This window comes from Pelodiscus sinensis, chromosome 4 (genome assembly GCF_049634645.1).
Source record: "Pelodiscus sinensis isolate JC-2024 chromosome 4, ASM4963464v1, whole genome shotgun sequence".
Taxonomy (NCBI): domain Eukaryota; kingdom Metazoa; phylum Chordata; order Testudines; family Trionychidae; genus Pelodiscus; species Pelodiscus sinensis.
The window spans coordinates 19368090-19388592 of NC_134714.1; the positions used below are offsets into that span (position 1 = coordinate 19368090).

At 43.4% G+C, this 20503-nt stretch overlaps 1 long non-coding RNA gene across 2 annotated transcripts in view; it reads right to left on the minus strand.

Moving 5' to 3' along the window:
* The window catches only part of LOC112544776 (uncharacterized), a 237484-nt gene that overhangs the window by 206006 nt on the left and 10975 nt on the right, over positions 1 to 20503 (minus strand). The window contains exons 2-3 of one of the 2 annotated variants that reach the window (XR_003088104.2): positions 5513 to 5625; positions 3660 to 4607 (exon numbers count right to left, since the gene is read on the minus strand). This is a non-coding gene — a long non-coding RNA (uncharacterized LOC112544776). Of the gene's footprint in view, positions 1 to 3659; positions 4608 to 5512; positions 5626 to 20503 lie in introns of those variants that run through there. The other variant, XR_012903131.1, reaches the window with a different exon arrangement.

The window sequence follows — 20503 nt, forward strand, 5'->3', positions numbered from 1 at the left end:
AAATGTAGCCGTGTTAGTCTGGGGTAGCTGAAGCAAAATGCAGGACAATGTAGCACTTTAAAGACTAACAAGATGGTTTATTAGATGATGAGCTTTCGTGGGCCAGACCCACTTCCTCAGATCAAAAGGAAGTGGGTCTGGCCCACGAAAGCTCATCATCTAATAAACCATCTTGTTAGTCTTTAAAGTGCTACATTGTCCTGCATTTTGCTGTAGTTCTTGTGTTATGGGAAGGAGTAAATAACTTTTCTTTGTTTATTTTTTCAACACCAGTAATGATTTTATAGACCTCTAACATATCCCCACTTAGTCATCTTTTTTTCCAAGCAGAAAACTCCCAGTTTTATTAATCTCTCCTCATATGACATCTGCTCCATATCCTCAATCATTTTTGTTGCCCTTTTCTGAACTTTTTCCAATTCCAATATATATATATTTTTAGATGGTGACCACATCTGCACACAATATTCAAAATGTGGGCCTGAGATGGATTTATAAAGAGATTTATTATGTATCCCTTTCTTAATGGTTCCCAACATTCTGTTTGCTTTTTTGACTGCCACTGTGCATTGAGTGGATCTTTTTAGAGAACTATCCACAATGACTCCAATATCTCTCTTCAGTGGTGACAGCTAAGTTAGACCCCATCATTTGGGATTATTGCATTTATTAACACTGAACTTCATCTATCATTTTGTTGCCCCGTCATGCAGTTTTATGAAGCTTTTTGCAGTCCACTGAGGACTTAACTATATTGAGCAATTTTGTATCATCTGCAAATTTTGCCACCTCACCAATTACCCCTTACTCCAGATCATTTATGTAGAATAGGATTGGTTGCAGTACAGTCCCCAGAAAGAAGACACTAATTAATTCTCTACATTCTGAAAAGTGGCCGTTTAGTCCTACCCTGTGTTTCTATACTTTAACCCATTACCAATCCATGAGAGGACCTTCCCTTTGATCCCATGACAGCTTATTTTACTTAAGAGCCTTTGATGAGGGACCTTGTCAAAAGTTTTCTGGAAATCTAAATACTTGATATCCACTGATCCCTCTTGTCCACATACTTGTTGACCCCCTCAGGATATTCTAGTACATTGGTGAGGCATGAATTTCCTTTACAAATACCACATTGACTCTTCCTCAAATTATGTTCATCTATATGTCTAAGAATTCTGTTCTTTACTATAATTGTAATCAATTTACCCGGTACTGAAGTTAGACTTTCTGGCCTGTGATTGCCAGGATCACCTCTGAAACCCTTTGTTAAAAATTGAAATCATATTAACTATTCTCCAGGCATTTGGTACAAAAATCAATTGGGGGCTGCACACAAATGAGATTTTGTTTGCTCTAGCCCCACAGTATAGCGGTGGGGTGGGGTCTGAGCTTTGGGAGACAGATCCAGGTAACACAGAGGGCACATCCAGTCCCCAGGCCTGAGGTTCCCCACCCCTGCCCTATCAATTCTGAGTTCTCTTTTAGCACCTCAACTGTCCAGTTGTTTAGCAGGGTTCCTACTGCTGATGTACTTTTAAAAATTTGTTATTACTTTGAGTTTTTAGCTAGCAGTTTTTCAAAAAAAAAATGTGGCCTTCCTAATAATATTTTTACACTTCATTTGCCACAGAGTTCATGCTTCTTTCTATTTTCCTCACTACGATTTAAGTTCCACTTTTTAAATGATACCTTTTTGTCTCTCATTGCTCTTTTTACTTTGTAGTTTAGCCATGGTGGCACTTTTTTGGTTTTCTTGCTATGTTTTTTAATTTGGAATATACATTTAAATTAAGCCTCTATTACAGTGTCTTTAAAAAGTTTCAAGCAGCTTGTAGGCATTTCATTTTCGGCACTGTGGCTTTTAATTTCAGTTTAACTAAGTTCTACATTTTTATGTATTCCCTCTTTCTCAAATTAAATACTGCAGTATTGCTGTAGTGTTTTCCCCACCACCAGGATGTTAAATTAATTATATTATTTATCATTATTACCAAATGGTCCAGCTATATGCACCTCTTGAATCAGATTGTGTGCTCCACTTATGACTAAATCAAGAATTGCTTCTCCTCTTGTAGATTCTAAGACTACCTGCTCCAAGAAGCAGTCATTTAAGGTGACAAGAAACTTTATCTCTTCATCTCATCCTGAGGTGACAAACACTGTAATATTGGAGGGATTTCAACTTTCCCAATACCAACTGGGTACATGTTAATAATATCTCTATTCTCCCTAAGCATTTCACTGTTAGCATCATCATTCCGGTCAGGCAGTCTGTAAAATATATGCCAACTGTTATATTCTTATTAGAATTAATATTATGAATTAGTATCCATAGAAATTCTATGGTACAGTTTCTGTTCATTACAATTTTTTACTTCATTTGATTCCACATATAGCGCCTCTCCCCCTTTTGTACCTGGTATTGCTGTGTCCCGTTGATTGTCCTCATTCCACCAACTTTCTATGATGCCTATTATATCAATATCCTCATTCAATTCAAGGCATGCTAGTTCACTAATCTTATAAATTAGACTTCTAACATTTGTATATAAGCACTTTAAAAACTTGTCACTTTTTAGCTGTCTGCCGTTACATGATGTGATTGAATGGGACTCTTTCATTGGACTATTTCTCATCAGATCTCTCCCCTATTTTATCATCTTCTGCCTTCTCCTCCTTACTAGGACATAGACAATCTCCATTAATAAATCCTCCCCCAAGAGAGGTCTCTGTCTGTTCCATGTGCTCCTCTGGCCCTGTTGGTTTTCCTCCAAGCCCTAAATTTACAAACTGCTCTGTGACCTTTTTAATGTTAAGTGTCAGCAATCTGGTTCCATTTTGGTTTAAGAGGACCCCACCCTTCCTGTATAGGCTTCCCCTTTCCCAAAAGTTTCCCCAGTTCCTAATAAAACTAAACTCTTCATATACCATCATCTCATCCACGCTTTGAGACCTGCAGTTCTGCCTGTCTATCTGATTGTGCACATGGTAATAAATACATTTCAGAGAATGCTACCATGGAAGTCCTGTACATGTACCATTACTTCCAGCTCCTCCCGAGCACTACACAGTCTACCTAGACATCTCAAGAGATCCGCAACCTTCACACCAGGCAGGCATGTCACCATTCTAAAGGTATTAGGGATCAAAGCCTCATTAACAAGCTCTTAGCTTTCTCCAGCAGGCTGCAAGCCTCAGCACACAGTCCTCAAAACAAACAAACCACACAGTATTTTTCAAGCAAGCTCTCCATGAACGAACACACACACACACACACTCTACAGACAACAACTTACCTCATGGGTCATGTAATTGCTCCTCCATTACACCCCAGATATCCACTTGAGAACTCCCTCGCAATACGCCCCAGATATCCACTCCTGTTTGCTAGCTCTAGATATCAACAGACATCTCCACTTTTGACTAAGACTTGCCATTGCCAGAGGTGTGAATTGTTTTGCGTGACTCCGCTGGATCTGGTTCATCATAGCATTCATCCCAGCTGTGGATAGTTCCGCTCTATGGTGCCACTTAAGATTCACAGTTAAAATTTTGACCTGTGAAGTGTTACAGCACCAACATTTTCTTCCTAAGAAGTACTGGAGAATTTTGGTCTGCATATTTTAGAGAGCGTGAAGAAATCAATGCATGGCATACTTAGGAGGCAAAATCTTAATAAAGAACTAAGAGGACATGCTGAGGCAAAGCAGACATCTTGTGAAGCAGTTAATGAAGACAGACAGATTTCTATATAGTAAACAAGCTGTAAAGTTCTCCCCAAGAAGAACCAACAAACCGCTTTGAAATACTGCCATGTTTAAAGCATTTCCCCTCCATGCTGTAAATCTTATTTTCCTGTCTGTTTTTACAGAAAGAGAGAATAGAAGGTTACCTATTTTGAGGAGTTCTACTTTGAACTGCAATGCCACAATTAGGCATGTGAAATTGTATCAGCTTTTCCTGAATAATAATACTGTCCTCACTGTCAAAGTAATATATAGGAAAAGTCCTAAAAACAAAGATAACTGCATGGAAAAATTATTCTGAAAATGATTAAATGATATCACCATTCAATTTGCAAAAACTTGCAAGAAGCTTTTTTGTAATCTGGGGCTTTGATGTGGAAGTGGTGAGAAGGATTTGTCCATGAAACACCTGCTCTGACAACATAGAGATCTTGGGACAAAGTGACAGACTTATGATAGCCCAAGGCTGTATTTTATCCACTGCATTACACCAATGACTGGTTGAGCTTCTTGCTGCTGCAGGCTTCCTCGCACACCCGGGCTGAAATCTTTCATTGTTCCCTGCCCATGCAACTTATGGCAACCTATATTGTCCATCTATCAGTGTGTATGTCATTGACAGAGCGAACAAAATCTATATGTAATTTTCAGTGATGGAGAAATCTACCTCAGTCCATCACAGCTGCAGAATAACCCTTGGCAGAGGGATCTGTCTGATTCCATGGCTCAGAGGCAATTGTGAGGCCATTCCGGAGGCTGGGAAGAGAAGAGCTGGTAGAAGTGTGGGGCAAAGCATTTGCTCACTGTGTGGATTTTCCAGTCTGTTGCTGCACAGATCCTCTGTCTCCACCTCCACATCTGTTGGATGCACCAAAGTCACAAAGTGAAAGTGAGCTCTGTGGAGCAGCTCTGCAGCCACTCTGAAATGCAAAGAGGATTCCTCCTTACATGCCTTCCTTGTGGGTATAAGCAGCACTCAACCAATTGTTCTGACAGGATCTGATCCCTAGATCTGGGCTTTTAGATTAGGAACCAGTTCTATATTCCTTTCCTACTTGGAGATGGAGTTTTGGACAGTCAAGCAATGCTGAATTATACAATAGAAAAGGAGAGGGAAGACATCACAATCTGTCTTACATTCAGGTGCCAAAGTCAATGATCAGTGGGAAGCAGTTTCACATGTCATGCCTAATGCTGAACCCACATGAACTTAATGGGTTTGATTAAAAGTTTAACTGGAACTCCCATTACTGGGAGTGCAGCATCCTTAGATGACAGAATGAAAATCCAAGACTGGAGGAAAGGGAAACACACTTGTCAATGAAAAGATAAGTAGAGCCCCTTGTGTATTTAACATCTACAGAAGGCATCATCAGGCTGCATAGATATGCCTCATTTGGTTACAAAGAAAACAAAGGGTTTGCTTGACAAAAAAACAACAGTATGATCACTGGTGTTTAGTGTATAAGAGTTGCATCACTGCTAAGGAGATACCACAGCAATTAGGAATGCAATGAGAGAGCATGAAGATCCTTATTCTGTTGCCGCATCATGGTTTTTCAGCCAACTCTAAATGAGCAGCAGGGCTATTATCATAGAACAGAATAAATGCTTTACTGTTTTGCAACAGCCATTGTTGCAAAATCATAGTACTAAAGGGACGCATCCAGACCTGTTCTTTCAGAGAGATTTCCAACACGGAGATGAAACTTTTCAAAGTAAACTTGACAAATAGTTTTTGCAGTTAATTTTGAATTACTCACTGTGACTGCTGGCAGACTGGCAGCTGCTGTGTTTTGGTCACGCTCCAACTGGCAGTTCATCTCTCACACACACAAATCATTTATGCCCACTGGCTCGGACAGCAAACAAACTGCTAAATAAAACAGACAATAAAAAAAGAGGGAGAACTTTAAATGTAGACTATTTTGAGATGACTAGATATAGGCTCTGTTAATAAATAATCTCAGGGTATGATGATTCATAAACTCTGTGGGAGTGGTGCAGAGGTGATAAATTTAATGTGCCTACCAAAGGCCATATTTTTGTTGATTTTTATTTTTGTTGGAAGGCTATTAACAAATTGCATTTTTAAAATATGCCACAGGCAGAACTAAATCTCTTCATTTGCATTAGCATAATGCAAAATATGTAAATATTGTGGTAAATTAAAATGGTTTTTATTTGGTTTTGGAGGGGGGGGGTTAGATGAAGAATGATTGGGAGTGGTTTGCTTCTTACTTTGAAATGTGTAGCATGGGGAATGGATACCATAGATTTCACACTGGCCATAATCCTGTAATCTGATTTTTTTTTCCTTAGGCACCATCTCCATAGAAGTCACTGAGAGTTTTACCTTAGCAAGGACTGCAATATTTGGCCAATTAGAGTGATAAGCAGATAGCTTTAGCAAGGCAATGATGTTGTGCAGCCACCAAGAAAAAAATAAAAGCAACTTAAGTCTAGACATTTCACACAGATACTGATAATCAGAAAGAACAATTACTCTATTAAGCTCAAATTCATGAATAATTCACCACTTCAGGCTGATGACAAACCCAGAAGTGGTGGAGTACTTGATCAATAATGATTTCTGAGGTTTTAGAAAGTCCAGCATTTTATAACTGAACTATAATTTAATTAAGCTCTGCATTTGTTTGTTTAATTATATGCAGCGGATTGACTGGCCCCTTATTTTTTCCTTTGAATTGTGTGCAAGGGAACTAAAAATAGTTCCCCATTACAAAAATTATACATACACATTTCTTGCCAGAAACTTGTGACATGATTATTAAAATCTGGTTCCCCAGTGGGTTTTCAAATGCTGCATTTTGCACATTTTCTGTTGCCATTAAGCATCAAATAGTCCTTGGATAATAAGTCTATTGGAGAGCATAACTATGGATACACATTTGAACCATATTTGAATCTGAACTTCTGGCACTGAGGTTTGCTATAATTACAACAACCAAAAGTGAAATTGGTTTTGCTACACACTTACCTCCAATACAGATTGAACTTCTCTGGCGCGGGACTCTCTGGTCCGGCAACATCTATGGTCTGGCAGGACCACATGTGTTACTGGATCGTAGAACCCCTGGATCAGAGAGAGCTCCCGCAGGGAGCAGCTGGCCGTGAAGCTCCAGCAGCCCTCAAGCAGCAGTGTCCCAGTGACCAAGGGACTGACTGCAGAGTCCCAGGACAGAAGTAGTCCCGGCTACCCCAAGGGGATCTGTTGACAAACCCCAGGAGAGCCCAGAGTTTGTCAGCAGAGGGTCTGACCTCCCTTAATCCAGCAAAGTCCCTCCTTCAGGACTGGTGAGGTCCCAAGGGTGCTGGACTAGGAAGATTCAATCTGTAGTCCAGTACCCCAACTGCAGATAAAGATTCCAGCTAGAATCATTGTCTCTGGGATTTCAATCTAAGGCACATCCTTCAAATCTGTCAGATATCTTACTGTTTCAACCATTTCTTCCCCCCCCCCCCCGCCATGGAACACGTGTGTCCCACTATAAATGACCACTTTAAGCATGTTATCATAGGATTCCATGTTTACTGTGCCTCAAAGATTCCATATGAAATTAGCTCAGTAATAAGAAGCTTTTCTGCAATTGCTGGCCCTGCAAAATCATCTTGGGATCTGGAAGTGAAGCTGGGTTCTTTCAGTGTTTTGGGGGCGATCCTTTCAGGTGAATGGAAAAGACCTAGTTTACTACTCAGTCCATGCCTGCCAGTGCAGGAATGTTCTCTTCAGTATATTTCTACTGTTCTCTCCACTTTAGTTGTATATATTTCCAGTGATTAGCCTTACACCACTTCTCTTGGAAGATTGTTCCACAGTTGCATACATCTATTCCTATATCATGCTCATCACTGTAATATCTGAGTGCTCTATCTCACTGTCAGGGCATTTTCTCCCAATATTTAGCCTAAGTTTTCCTCTTCTTGTTGCTGCATGCACCTTTGTGCAAAGATATAATAATTCCTCTCCCTCCTTGGCATTTTCAGGAGTCAAATCTCTGTAGACTCTACTTCCAACCATTTCATCCTTGTCTCCTTTTTCACCCTCTAGTAAGACTTTGTTCTTTAAATCTTTCCAAATTAGTCATTTCCTCCAGCCTTTTACTAATTTTGGTTAAGGATTTCCTAACTTTTATAAGCTTGACTTTGCAACTAAAGTAACCTTTTTAACATAAGTGAAGGGTTATTTTTGATATATGGCCATTTATACAGTGATAGCACCGAGAGGCATTAACCATGCCAACGACCCATTTTGCCAGGAGCTGTAGATAGAAACATCCCGGATTTAGGGTTGCTAGCCCTCCAGGATTATCCCAGAGTTTCCAGAAATTAAAGATTAATCTGTAATTAAAGATTATGTCATGTGATGCACCCTCCAGGAATACGTCCAAACAAGATTGGCAACCCTAACAGGACTTGATTTGGCAGGTGCTCAGTATTCTAGCAGTGATCCAGCAAATCACTTAAGTATATTCTTAACTTTAAGCTTGCAATAAGACACAATAACTTAAGCATCTGTTCAAGTGCTTTTCAGAATTGGTGCCAAAGAACTCAGCACTTTGCAGGACTGGGTCCATAGTGAATGACTTTCCCTACACCACAGCATATAGCCTAAAAGAGGGTGAATTAGAAACATTTCTCCTAAAACAGGAGGGAAGGAAGGGATAAGGCAGAGTTGTCATCCTGCTTCTCACTCATAGCTGTGACATATTAGCCACCACTGAGCTCATAAGGTTTTGTTTCTAGAACTGATACTGCATCCCATCCAGTGTCCCCAGCACCACAGAACAAAACCATGGTCCAATCATTTGCTGAGGGAAGAACCATTCTTGTTCCCAATGGGATGCTGCTATCAGAAGAGTAAGTGCTGCTTCCAGAATTCCCAAGCTAGACCCCAGGCAGCGCTCCAGCAGCAATTTAAGGGGCCCAGAGCTCCAAGCACTGCTGCTGTGACAGTAGCAAGAGGCCTTTTTGAATCGCCAGGCCCCAGGGCAGTTGCCTCCTTTGTCCTCCCCCTTTGGTGTGCCTGCAGCTAGCACAACTTCACAGGCCACCAGGTGAGATCCAGCCAGTGGAGAAGATGTCCCCAGTGCTAACAGCACACAGCAGGACTTCACCCCTGGGAGATCCAGCACAACCTTCAAGACCAACCAACAAGACCTAACTGGTGGAGGAAATAAGCCCCATGCTCAGACCACACAGGGACTTCACCCTTACAAGATGCAGCACAGTCTCCAAGACCACCCAGAGATCTCACCCCCACAGAAGGTCTTATACTATATCAAAGACACCCCAGCCAGAAGTCATCTACGGAAGAACTAGTATCATTCCCAACACTTGCGAGCAAGAACCACGTCCATGTAAGGGCCAGCACATGTGCCTCCAAAACTGCCTTTCCTGAAAGGAATAGTGCTGGCCCCAAAATGGGGAGGGAAGCTGCCCTCACCGTTCTGGAGATTCTGCCTCAACACTTGCCTGAATACAGTTCTCAACATCATGAGGTAATGGGGCAGCAACCTAAAACTACAACAACTTCCCAACCTGAGCCTGCAGAGATGGGACAGCCAGAACTGCAACTGCCTCCAGTGAGGGCTGCCATATCATGGCAAGTCTCTTGGTTAGAGCAGTTAGAAAGGACGGTTTCCTTTGGAGGCTTTGACTTTATTATAGACAGACTCACCAAGGCCCTGTCTGCAGCAATCATATCTGGGAGGAAGGGAACCCAAGAGATTGCACTGACTGCACATGGAATCACTGCACTGGGCTGTAATAGCAACACAAGAGATACCAAAAAGAGGAAAGTCAATCACCACTACGATCCAGCAGCTGTAACCAGGATCCAAAACTCTAAAGGCCAAACAGCCCTAAGGCTATGAGGGGGCCCACAACGGGCCCTCGTCTTACTGTGCAATCCTATCCAAGAGACTATTCCTGTATTTCAAGAGGGTGTTAGACTGGTCCAGAAACTATCCTTGTTCAGGACCGGTCAGGTCCCCAGGGTGCTGGACCAGGGATGTCCAGCCTCTACATACAATATAGCTGCAGGTTATGAAATGGCACCAATCTTCTTTCCACTAAAGATGGAAAAACTGGAAATATCTAGAAGCCCAGTCATACATAGCTTTTATAAGAGAGCGCTCAGCATCTTGCAAAACCAGAAATATCGAGAGAGGAAATATGAAAAACGACATTAGGGGATGCTTTTCAATGCGATGCATAATTAATTTGTGTCACTCACTGAAACAAGATACCACAAAGGCCCAAAACTTAGTGGGATTTATATCGCTAATGGGCATAATGGTGTAATTTATATAGTTGCAATTACGTTAGACAGCATAAAAATAACTGATACTGGATAGAATGACTCCTACTCCAAGGCAAAAGCCAATTGGTAATTGACAAAGATTATTCAGAGAACTCCTTTATGGGCAGGTTCATTTTTCCCTGAAGCACCTAACACTGGTCTTTGTCTGAAACAGGATCCTAGATTACATGGGCACAGATTTCATACAACATGGAAATTCCTATCTTGTCAATGTTTCTTTATTCCTCTTTATAGAGCTGCGAACTGCCTGGAAGCTCTAGGAAAACGAGTTCTGAATTTGATATATTTAGAAACAGAGACAAGTATGTTACTGGGTCAGTGAAATCTTACTGTAGAATATACAGCCGACTTGGGATCTCTGCCCTCCATTTTGACAGTCTGCCCTAAGGTTAGCACTCATGGTTGAGAGCCACTCCAGTCAGTAGGACACCAGGCAAGCTGGACTCTGATAGATGGTCACTTTACATCAGGGCTAGGTCTACACTGCAGGCTTTTTGCGCAAGAACAGCTGTTCTTACGCAAAACCTTGCCAGGTGTCTACACTGCGCACACATTCTTGCACAAGGAAATTTATAGAACAGAGTCGGAAAACAGGGCTTCTTCCAGAGATGGCCCACAGGCCGTGAGTTTCCGACCCTGGCTTTACATAACAAGAAAGTCACAATAATACTCAAGTTGCTCCCTGTCCCAAAGGACCTGTCACTTAACCCACATCATTTGTATTTAGTTCTCAAACTGAAGACAATACCTGTAGCCGATCCTGTAATAAACTAACTAGAGATTGAGTAATTAAGAAAAGGAATTAGGAGTTATTTATAAAATAGGAAATACATACACACAAGTGAAACACAGTCTTACAGTTAAAAAAAGTAATACAAGCTTGTGCAATAGCATCCTTTAAGGCAGACTAATGCTAACCAGCATGGAGATTTCTTGCTTATGTTTACACACAAACACAGGAGTCCAGATAGTAATAAAAAAATCCCATTTCTTCTTTTCATGGTTTTTTTAATCCCCTTCAATCCATATAGCAAACTGAGCTCATGCACAGACACCCCCTTGAGGGAGCTGGGAATACAGTCAGCAAAGTCTGTCATTTGATGAAGGCAAATGAGGTTTGGTGTCACAATGGGCCATCTTGTGTGCAGGATAAGCATTTTACATTAATCAATGCTTCTTTTCCCATTTGGTAAGTGTAGTGGGGCAGCTGCCCTTCATAGGTCATGGCAGGGTGAAACAGCCTTGGAGAGGCTGTTTAGAACCCCCAACCAATCAGAAGAGGGCTTATTAGGCAAGCCAATCAAGGGCAGGCTTGCTGGAGCAGCACAAATATAAGGGGCTGCTCAGGCGAGCACAGATCAGCACAGATCTCTCCCTGGAGAGTAAGGGAGGAGGACTGGCTGCCTGCCTGCCTGCCTGGGGAGCACTGCAATTACGGCAGTGCTGGGCAGGATAAGGGGAATGAGAGGGAGTTCCAGCCTAACTGGCTGCCAGACTAAGGCCCTGATACATGGACAGAGAAGTTTCTAGGGCTATGAGGAAGTGGCCCAAGGAAACAGGCAGCAGAACTGAGAGGAGGAGCAGTAAATGGCTGACAGCTATAGGGTCCTTGGGCTTGGACCTAGTATAGAGCATGAGCCTAGGTCCCCCAGTGGTCACAAGAGGAGTGTCCAGTGTACAAACTGCTGTGTGCCACTGTCAGGACTAGGACTGCTGTTTGCCACCAAGGCAAGTGGCAAGGCTGAGAACCATCAGTCCCCCAGAGTGGTGCACAACCAGAGAGCAGTGTCCAGAAGAGGATGCCACAGTCTGGAACCTATGTGGGTCCAGACAAGATAGAAACAGCAAAGTGACAACAGGTGATGCACCACCTGAAGAAGGTACACCTCAACTGAGCTAATTCTTAGAGTGACCAGCAGAAGATGCCGTGGTGGTGAGGCTGTGCCCCATTATAGTGAGTTACACGATTACAGAGGTTTACAATGTGAACACTCAATATAACTTTATACCATGGTATTCAGGTATAAGTAGGCTTAATGCATGCAGCATCCTGCAAGTGTTCCATAAAGTCTAAACACATTCTTAGAACACTAATAGCTAGTTTAACTATCCCACTCCAGGTGAGCCAGGCTGGTTTTCAACTATGCATTAGTCAGTATTCAGTGAGGCCCTGAGCTTTGGCATAAGCAGCATCTGGACTTCCAACATCATGGATACATCTCTAATATATGTTTCACTCTCTCAGAAGCAGTGACAATGACTTTCCTTGAAAGTGGATGCCTCTCACACTACTTGTATTGAGTTGTCAGGTGTTTAGGGAAACAGTTAATTAGAGGGCCTTTCTGCACTGTGTTAAAGGACATTTTGTGCTAAAGATATAATTTAAAGGAGTGGTAATAAGAGTATCAGTAATCATAGGACAGTAAAAAAACCACTTGTCGCAAAGACTGCCACATTTAGGTAAATGCAATACAAATCTTATTGGTTTCTTATTGTGTTCTTTCTAAAAAAATGTGAAGCAAGTGCATTTATTCAAGCCATTGAAAGAAATAACTTGGTAGCAATATGCATGTGCCCAATCTTTTTAGTGTGAAATAATGCGACCTGAATTGTCATCTTGATCAGAATTAAGGAAGTTTAAATTATTTGTTCACAATAAAATTGCCAATTTATTTTTTTCTTGTTGGCAAATAGTTCATGAACTGATCCTAATTTCCACTAAGGTATTTGTGACTTAAATATAGAGTGAATTGTTAGGCAAATAGCTGATAGCCTATGGGTCACAGTCACTTTATGCAATTGGTCACTAAGGTCAAATGGTCGTCTTTCCACTCCTTGGCAGCATGACTGAGAAATTTTAAATACAGGCAGTCCCCGAGTTACGCGGATCCGACTTATGTCGGATCCACGGTTACGAACGGGGATTTTCTCGCCCCGGAGGACTGGAGCTGCGGGACGCCTGGTCCCGCCGCCCACCTCCTCCAGGGTGAAAAAAGCTGCTCTCCGTCTCCCTGGTCTGCTGGGGGAGCCAGCAGACTAGGGAGACGCGGAGCAAAGCGGCGGAAGACCTGGGGCCGGACCCGCGGTGCTTCCAGCTGATCTGGAAGCGCCGCGGGTCCGGCCCGGGTCCTCCGCCGCTTTGCTCCGCGTCTCCCTGGTCTGCTGGGGGGGGACGCAACTAGTGCCCCCCCCCCAGCAGACCAGGGAGACGTGGAGCAAAGCCCGGGGCCTGTGTAGAGCAGGTGGGGCGCTGCCGGTTGGTCCCGCAGCACCGCTCCTTGGCGCTACTGGACCAACCCGGCAGCACCCCAGCTGCTCTGCCCCAGGAGTCCTGATTCAGCCGCTGCTGATCAGTTTCAGCAGCGGCTGAATCAGGACGCCTGGGGCAGAGCAGCTGGGGTGCTGCCGGGTTGGTCCAGTAGCGCCGAGGAGCGGCCGCGCTACTGGACCAACCCAGCAGCACCCGAGCTGCTCTGCCCCAGGCGTCCCCAAGTCAGCCGCTGCTGAAACTGACCAGCGGCTGACTACAGGAAGCCCGAGGCAGAGTTGTTCTGCCCCGGGCTTCCTGGAATCAGCTGCTGATCAGTTTCAGCAGCAGCTGACTTGGGGATGCCTGGGGTTCTTAAGTTGAATCTGTATGTAAGTCGGAACTGGTGTCTAGATTCAGCCACTGTTGAAACTGATCAGTTTCAGCAACGGCTGAATCTGGATGCCAGTTCCGACTTACATACAGATTCAACTTAAGAACAAACCTACAGTCCCTATCTTGTACGTAACCCGGGGACTGCCTGTAGAAGAATAAGAAAGATCATGTGATGAAATGGTAAATAATCTTTAAAAACATTTTTATATACATTTTCAAAGAAATCTGTCATGTTAAAATTCACTTCTCTTTCCGTGTTTGAGGCTGAAAGTTCTCATAACCACGTAACAGAGCATGCCTGGGGGAATTCTTCACCTTTGTGCATGTGCAGAATTCATGTCCCCACAAAGCACACCCCTGCAGAAAAAGATATTCTGTCAGGGAGGCTTTGCAATTACATCTTTCTCTACCCAGGGTTCCTGTGGTAACAGAAGAGAAGACAATCAGCAACACAGAGGAGAGAGAGGGAACACACTTCCTGTGAGGCCAGATGAGGAAGTGTGGGCAGCAGGGCATATAGGGCTGCTGGGGAGGTCACACCAAGTGGGATTCAGAAGGGCTAATTATGGGCACAGAAGGGCTAATTGGAGGCAAAGGAGCTAGTGGGGTGACAAGATTGAGCCAAAGCTGAGTGCGGGTGCAGGGACACATCAGAAGGAGAAGGTGGCTGAGTGGGAGTGCAGAGATACATGGAGATAGGGTGAATGGGGATTCAGAGACACACAGGGCAGATGTGCTTGACTGAATAAGAGAGCCTAAGGGTCATTCAGGGTCTTCATTGGGGAGGCTCCCCAGCTCTAACAATTCTTCCCTGTTAGAGGGTCACAGAGTCCCCATCAATTACCCCACGTCCTCCCTGACCCTCTGTTTGTTCTCGTCCTATCCGGAGTCCTTGCCCCAGTCACACCTGTGGGGGAGGGGTCCCCATACAGACTCCTCAGCGCTCCAGATTTCCTTCCCTCGCATTCCACTGGCACCGCGATACGGACCTAATGGGGGGATTCAGGTGGGAAAGGGAGGCTCAGGCCCCCCCACTCTCCGAGCCTCAGCCCAAGACCCTAAGGACACAGGGACTCTCTGTCCCTGTCACGGCTGTGGCTCTCAACTCGCCAGCCCACGGGCTTGTACTCCTAAACCCATCCTGGACTACTTCCTTTCTCCCGGCTCACCCCCTTTTTAGTGTTCTACGGTGAGCTCCTCCCCCTTGATGCCTCCCGGTGGATTGGGTCAAACTCACCTTCTCCCGGTCCAACAGGGGCAAACTCACCCTCCCTTGGTCCCGTGTCCGACACCTCCTGCCTGCTTCCTGCAGGCATGCCCCGCATCTTGAGGACGGCTCTTCCCCCTCGCCCAGCCTCCTCTGAGGTCCTGTCCACAGCCTCTTGGAAGGCCCACTCCTCCCGTCCTCCACCAGCCCCCTTTGGCATCCTGCCACCAACCTTTTGAAAGTCCTGCTCCTCCTGGGCCCCTCCCCTTGTGGCGGCATTGGGATGTAATTTAATTTATACTGGAAAGATTATATTGGGTTATTTTGACAAAATATGCAGAATTTTAAAATATTGTGCATATAATTTAATTTTTAGCACAAAATTCCATCAGGAATAATCTTATTTTCTTTCTCTCTTGCCAATTAAGAATTTTTTATACTATTCTATATTTTGTATCAAGTGGAACAGCTGCAAATTGGTGCTTAGGGCACTCACGTGGGAGAGAAGACCCAATTTTAAAAATCTTCTCCATATCAGATTGGGGGCAGGGGCGGGAGAGAGAGATAATTCAGGCCCAAATCTCCCACAAGTCAGGTGAGTAACCGAAGAAATGGGTTATACATTGTAAGGAAGGCAGCTGTTCTCACAGTCATTTGGTGACTCTAGCTCTTTATTTCCTTAGCTTTTATTTTAAATATGCCCAGACACAAATTAGGACTTGAACAAAACATTTTATTCAACTCAAAATGAAATGTTTGATTGGTTTTGATTTCCTGAATTTTGGGGGAATTTCAGTTTCGTTTTAGGTCAAATTTAAAAAAATCACTTTTTTGGAATTGCCAACAAACTGAAAAGTCAGTTATTCTTCATCCAGCGCTAATTCTGCCCTCAGTATGAGCAGTCTTTCATGGTCTCCTTTATAAGGATTCTTACATTATTGCAATTATCAAATTATCACTTGATCCTCAAATTTCTGTATAATATTATCTGAGCCTGTTGCTACATACATTACCATACAAGTGACCAATCACAAATATGGATGAGAGTTTACCAACCAAATGGTGATTATTGAAAATAAAGACAATCTGCACTATCCCATTAGACAGTGTTTGGTATATTTTTTTTATCGGTTTAGAGTTGATTGTAAGCACATCTAGGTGGTCTGTACTTTCAATGCATACAGCACCAACTACACTGTTCAATATTTGAAATAGCCTACTTGCTTTTCAAGGCACACAGCAAGGCTTATTTTAAGTAAGCTGCTGAAGAAGCAAGACAGCTTGGGAAAGCAAGGCATTGTTTACTAGGGCCATGATCGCACACAGGTGTGCAAATAAGTGCTCCCCAAATAAATACAATTTTGCTCACAGGTAAGCAGCTGTGCAGGGGAAGAAAAGGGCCCCTTAAAGAAATGAAAAGTTTATCATTGTTTACGGTCATTTAAATAACAAATTACATGGAGGCTATTGTGACATATCCAGTTAATGATCCAAACCCTATTCCGTAATAAGAATAAATTGAGTCTCCATGATAGCCTTTCCTCACAGGAAAAACTCTTAAGACCTGAAATCATCCTGACTGCCCTTTGTTATCCTCTCTCAAAAGCAGTCACTGTTCTCCACAGAAAATATGCCCATATTTGAACATGTTATTCTAAATGGAGTGTAAGCGGCACTTTGTACAGTAACAGTATCACATTTTTATTCATACTCTGGCTCTCTAGATTCATGCCAATATCCTCTTTGCTTTTTCATATTTTAACTGCTGTCATAAACCAGGCTGATGGCTTCAGGTTTTCTACAACAACTCCCCAAATACTTTTCCTGTTCAGAACAGCATGACTGTTCCATTCAATACATACTCCTTAATTTGGTCCATTACCCCAATAAACCACAATTTTTCACCTGCCTGAGATGAAAATCGGGCAGGAGGCATGAAATTTACTAGAAAAATATGCTTCTACATAGCCAGCCTTTTATGTTCAACAAATAAAATATATAGCTTCTCTAATGCATACATAAAATGTAAAGGGGTTAGTGGGAGCAAATTGAAGAGGGTCCTGAGAACAGTGGGCTGGAAAAATTCCTAATAAGAATTCCAGAACCTTCAGGCTGTGAAGAAGCAGCATTATCTTCCACGCTGAAACAAGAAAGTGTCTGAGTTTAAAATCTGCGGATGAGAATATTTGTTGTGCTGACATCTGCTCTGGGCAGAAGTAGAGAGAGGCTGGTGAACAGAGTCAGGGAGCTACCCTAGTCCTGAAACATTATGTCAGCTGAGAAACAACAGCAAGCAAGCAGGCTCCATCCCACCTACAATATTCACTGACACAATCCTTATTCCGGAGCCAGGTACAGGAGACAGTGGATAAAGGAGATACTTCTGCTGGCTTTATACCAGCTGGAAAATTTTTATATGGATGCTTTGGATCAGAGCTTGGCCATTTGAGTGGTGTACACTTTCTGAAATAGGAGAGAATTTAGCCTTCTGTACATGGAAGTATCCTCTCTTATCATCCTTCATGTTTTCATATTGTTTCTGTGGAAATCATAATCAAAAAGGCCATTAGGGTTTGAAGTATCCTGTTTACAGGAGTCTAATCCTGCTTTTTGTTAATTTACATTTATAAAGGTAAAACTGCATTTTCTAGTATCTTACCCAGCCACCTAATGGCTTCAGTGAAGCCAGTTCTGTTAGGCTTCACTATTGTACAGACTTCAAATTGTGCTAATATTAAAAGCTTTAAATCAGATACTGTTACCCAAAACATTGATCTGTATTTTAAATAAACGTTTCCAATCCAACCTCCATTTTCACAGGCCCCTTTTTAACTTTACCAGTAATCCCCTCTGAGGACCAATTGTTTTTTGTACCTAGCAACACCATACAGATGCTACAAAGACAGTTTCTACCTAAAAGATACCACAGTCCAAACAATTTGGATAAACTAAGCAAATAACACCCGCTGTACTTCCTTGGCTTACTACCAACATCTTAAAAAATTAGTGACGCCTGAGCTCCTGTCCAAAGCCATGCTGACTATAATTAAATGATGGTTTATCATGTTGTCCACTATCAAGTAATTTTGCAGGATTATATATTTCCCACACACAGCTGATGTTAAACTATAGGAGGGTTTGTTGCTTAGCATGGGCTAGATTGTCATTTGGGCTACTCAGCCACATAAGGGCATAAGAATCTACCTTGTATGAAGGCTATGTGGGCGCTCGGTCTGGGTATGCAGGAATCTACAGGGTTTCTGTAACTAATTTACTCCCTCTGTGTATTCAGCGGGTGATGAGAGGTAAGGTCTTGAGTCCCACCCCCCATCCCCGCCCTGCTCACAGCTGAGCCAGCAAAAGGGGAAGAAAGAGGTCGTTTAGTACCAGTATCGACCAGCAGAAGATTACTCTCCCCAGCAGCAAGTCAAGAATACAGCAGCTCAGTCAACTACAGTGTTTTCTCTGGAACTTTCCTGGAGTGGTGCAGTAACGCCATACTGATATGTTTTCTTATAACCCAGCCCTATATTTCATGGCACTCTTAATTCAATAGGACTTCTTTGTTTGCTACTTCCCAGTCCTTAGATACCAGCTAAAGTTAGCCAATTCAACTGAGAGGCTTCATTTTCTACTTTTGTTCCTCTTTTATTGATGAAGAGGATCTAGTCTTTTGATAACTATTTCCGGTCTGCAATCCACACACTTGTCTGAATTTACCCTCTCTTCTAGGAGTAGGAGATTAAAATACCCCTCTCCTGGACAGCTCCAGATTTCCCTTCTCTTCAAGAGCTGAACCAAAATAAGTGTACAAGGGGGAAAAACTCCACTGGTTTCCCCATTTTTGGTCTACAATGCCCAGTGAATCAAATCTCTCACATATGTCCTAGAGACTATCAGCATATTTGAAAATCTCTTGACTCTGGGCTGAAATATGCTGTACGATTCTCTGTGTTTAGAATTTGGTTTTGCTCATAATTATTATTACAACTGATTTATTTACACAGTAAATTATAGGTTTATTTTAAAACCTTTCATTGGTCACTTCCATCCTGCCTTCAGATGATTACCCTAGTTTCCCAGAGTGGTATCTGCGTCTTTTTTTCCTCCTCTCCCCGCTTCCCCATATACTTTCTTCCATACCCTAGGGCATATTGTCAGTGGCAATCCCTCCAACTGCTGGCCCACACTTGTGTTACAAATTGATGAATTATAATCAAAACTCCACAGGCTGTTTCACAATCTCTGTCACTTTTGTGTTGATTCATCTAGTACTCCCTAACAAGGGTTTCACAGAGGATGATAGCCCCTGAAGGTTTATTAGACCAGAGATGTTCCCATTTTCCAATCTTATTAAATCCAAGTACTTGGCTCGTTTCCAAGAAATAGGTCCAAAATGTCCGTAGGTTATACTGACCATTCAACAAACTGTATTATAAAACAGCCTCATGCAGTGCACCTTTAACAGCCTTCCTTAGATTTTGCATGTGTTATTCCAGTCAACATCTGAGAGATTTAAATCCCTCACAATCAATCTTGGACTTTCTTTTAGGAGGCTCTTATCTGTACAAAGATTTCAGTATTTTTTTTTCTAATTGACCTGAAGATCTATAATTTTCATCCTCAACTTCTCTATAATGTCCCTGCTGTGTAAGCCACAATGCATTTCTCTTGGGAGACCCAATATCATCTCTCCGCAATATTGCCTGCTACCCCAGTTAGCTTTGTGTCCTGAAGTTTTAAAACCCCAGATATTTTCCTGGTTGGTTATACAAAATGAATTTCCTCATCCCGGATAACATCTCCTCACTTAGAAATGAGTGTTATGCCAGTACATAATATTGGTGCTTTTTTTGCCAGTACAGGCAGTCCCCGAGTTACGCGGATCCGACTTATGTCGGATCCGCAGTTACGAACGGGGATTTCTCGCCCCGGAGGACTGGAGCGGCGGACGCCTGGTCCCACCGCCCGCCTACTCCGGGGCGAGAAAAGCTGCTCCCCGTCTCCCTGATCTGGAAGCGCCGCGGGTCCGGCCCGGGTCCTCTGCCACTTTGCTCCGCGTCTCCCTGGTCTGCTGGGGGGGGACGCAGCTACTGCCCCCCCCCCAGCAGACCAGGGAGACGTGGAGCAAAGCCCGGGGCCTGTGGTAGAGCAGGTGGGGCGCTGCCGGTTGGTCCCGCAGCACCGCTCCTTGGCGCTACTGGACCAACCCGGCAGCACCCCAGCTGCTCTGCCCCAGGAGTCCTGATTCAGCCGCTGCTGATCAGTTTCAGCAGTGGCTGAATCAGGATGCCTGGGGCAGAGCAGCTCGGGTGCTGCTGGGTTGGTCCAGTAGTGCCGAGGAGCGGCCGTGCTACTGGACCAACCCAGCAGCACCCGAGCTGCTCTGCCCCAGGCGTCTCCAAGTCAGCCGCTGCTGAAACTGACCAGCGGCTGACTACAGGAAGCCTGAGGCAGAGTTGCTCTGCCCCGGGCTTCCTGGAATCAGCTGCTGATCAGTTTCAGCAGCAGCTGAATCTGGATGCCAGTTCCGACTTACATACAGATTCAACTTAAGA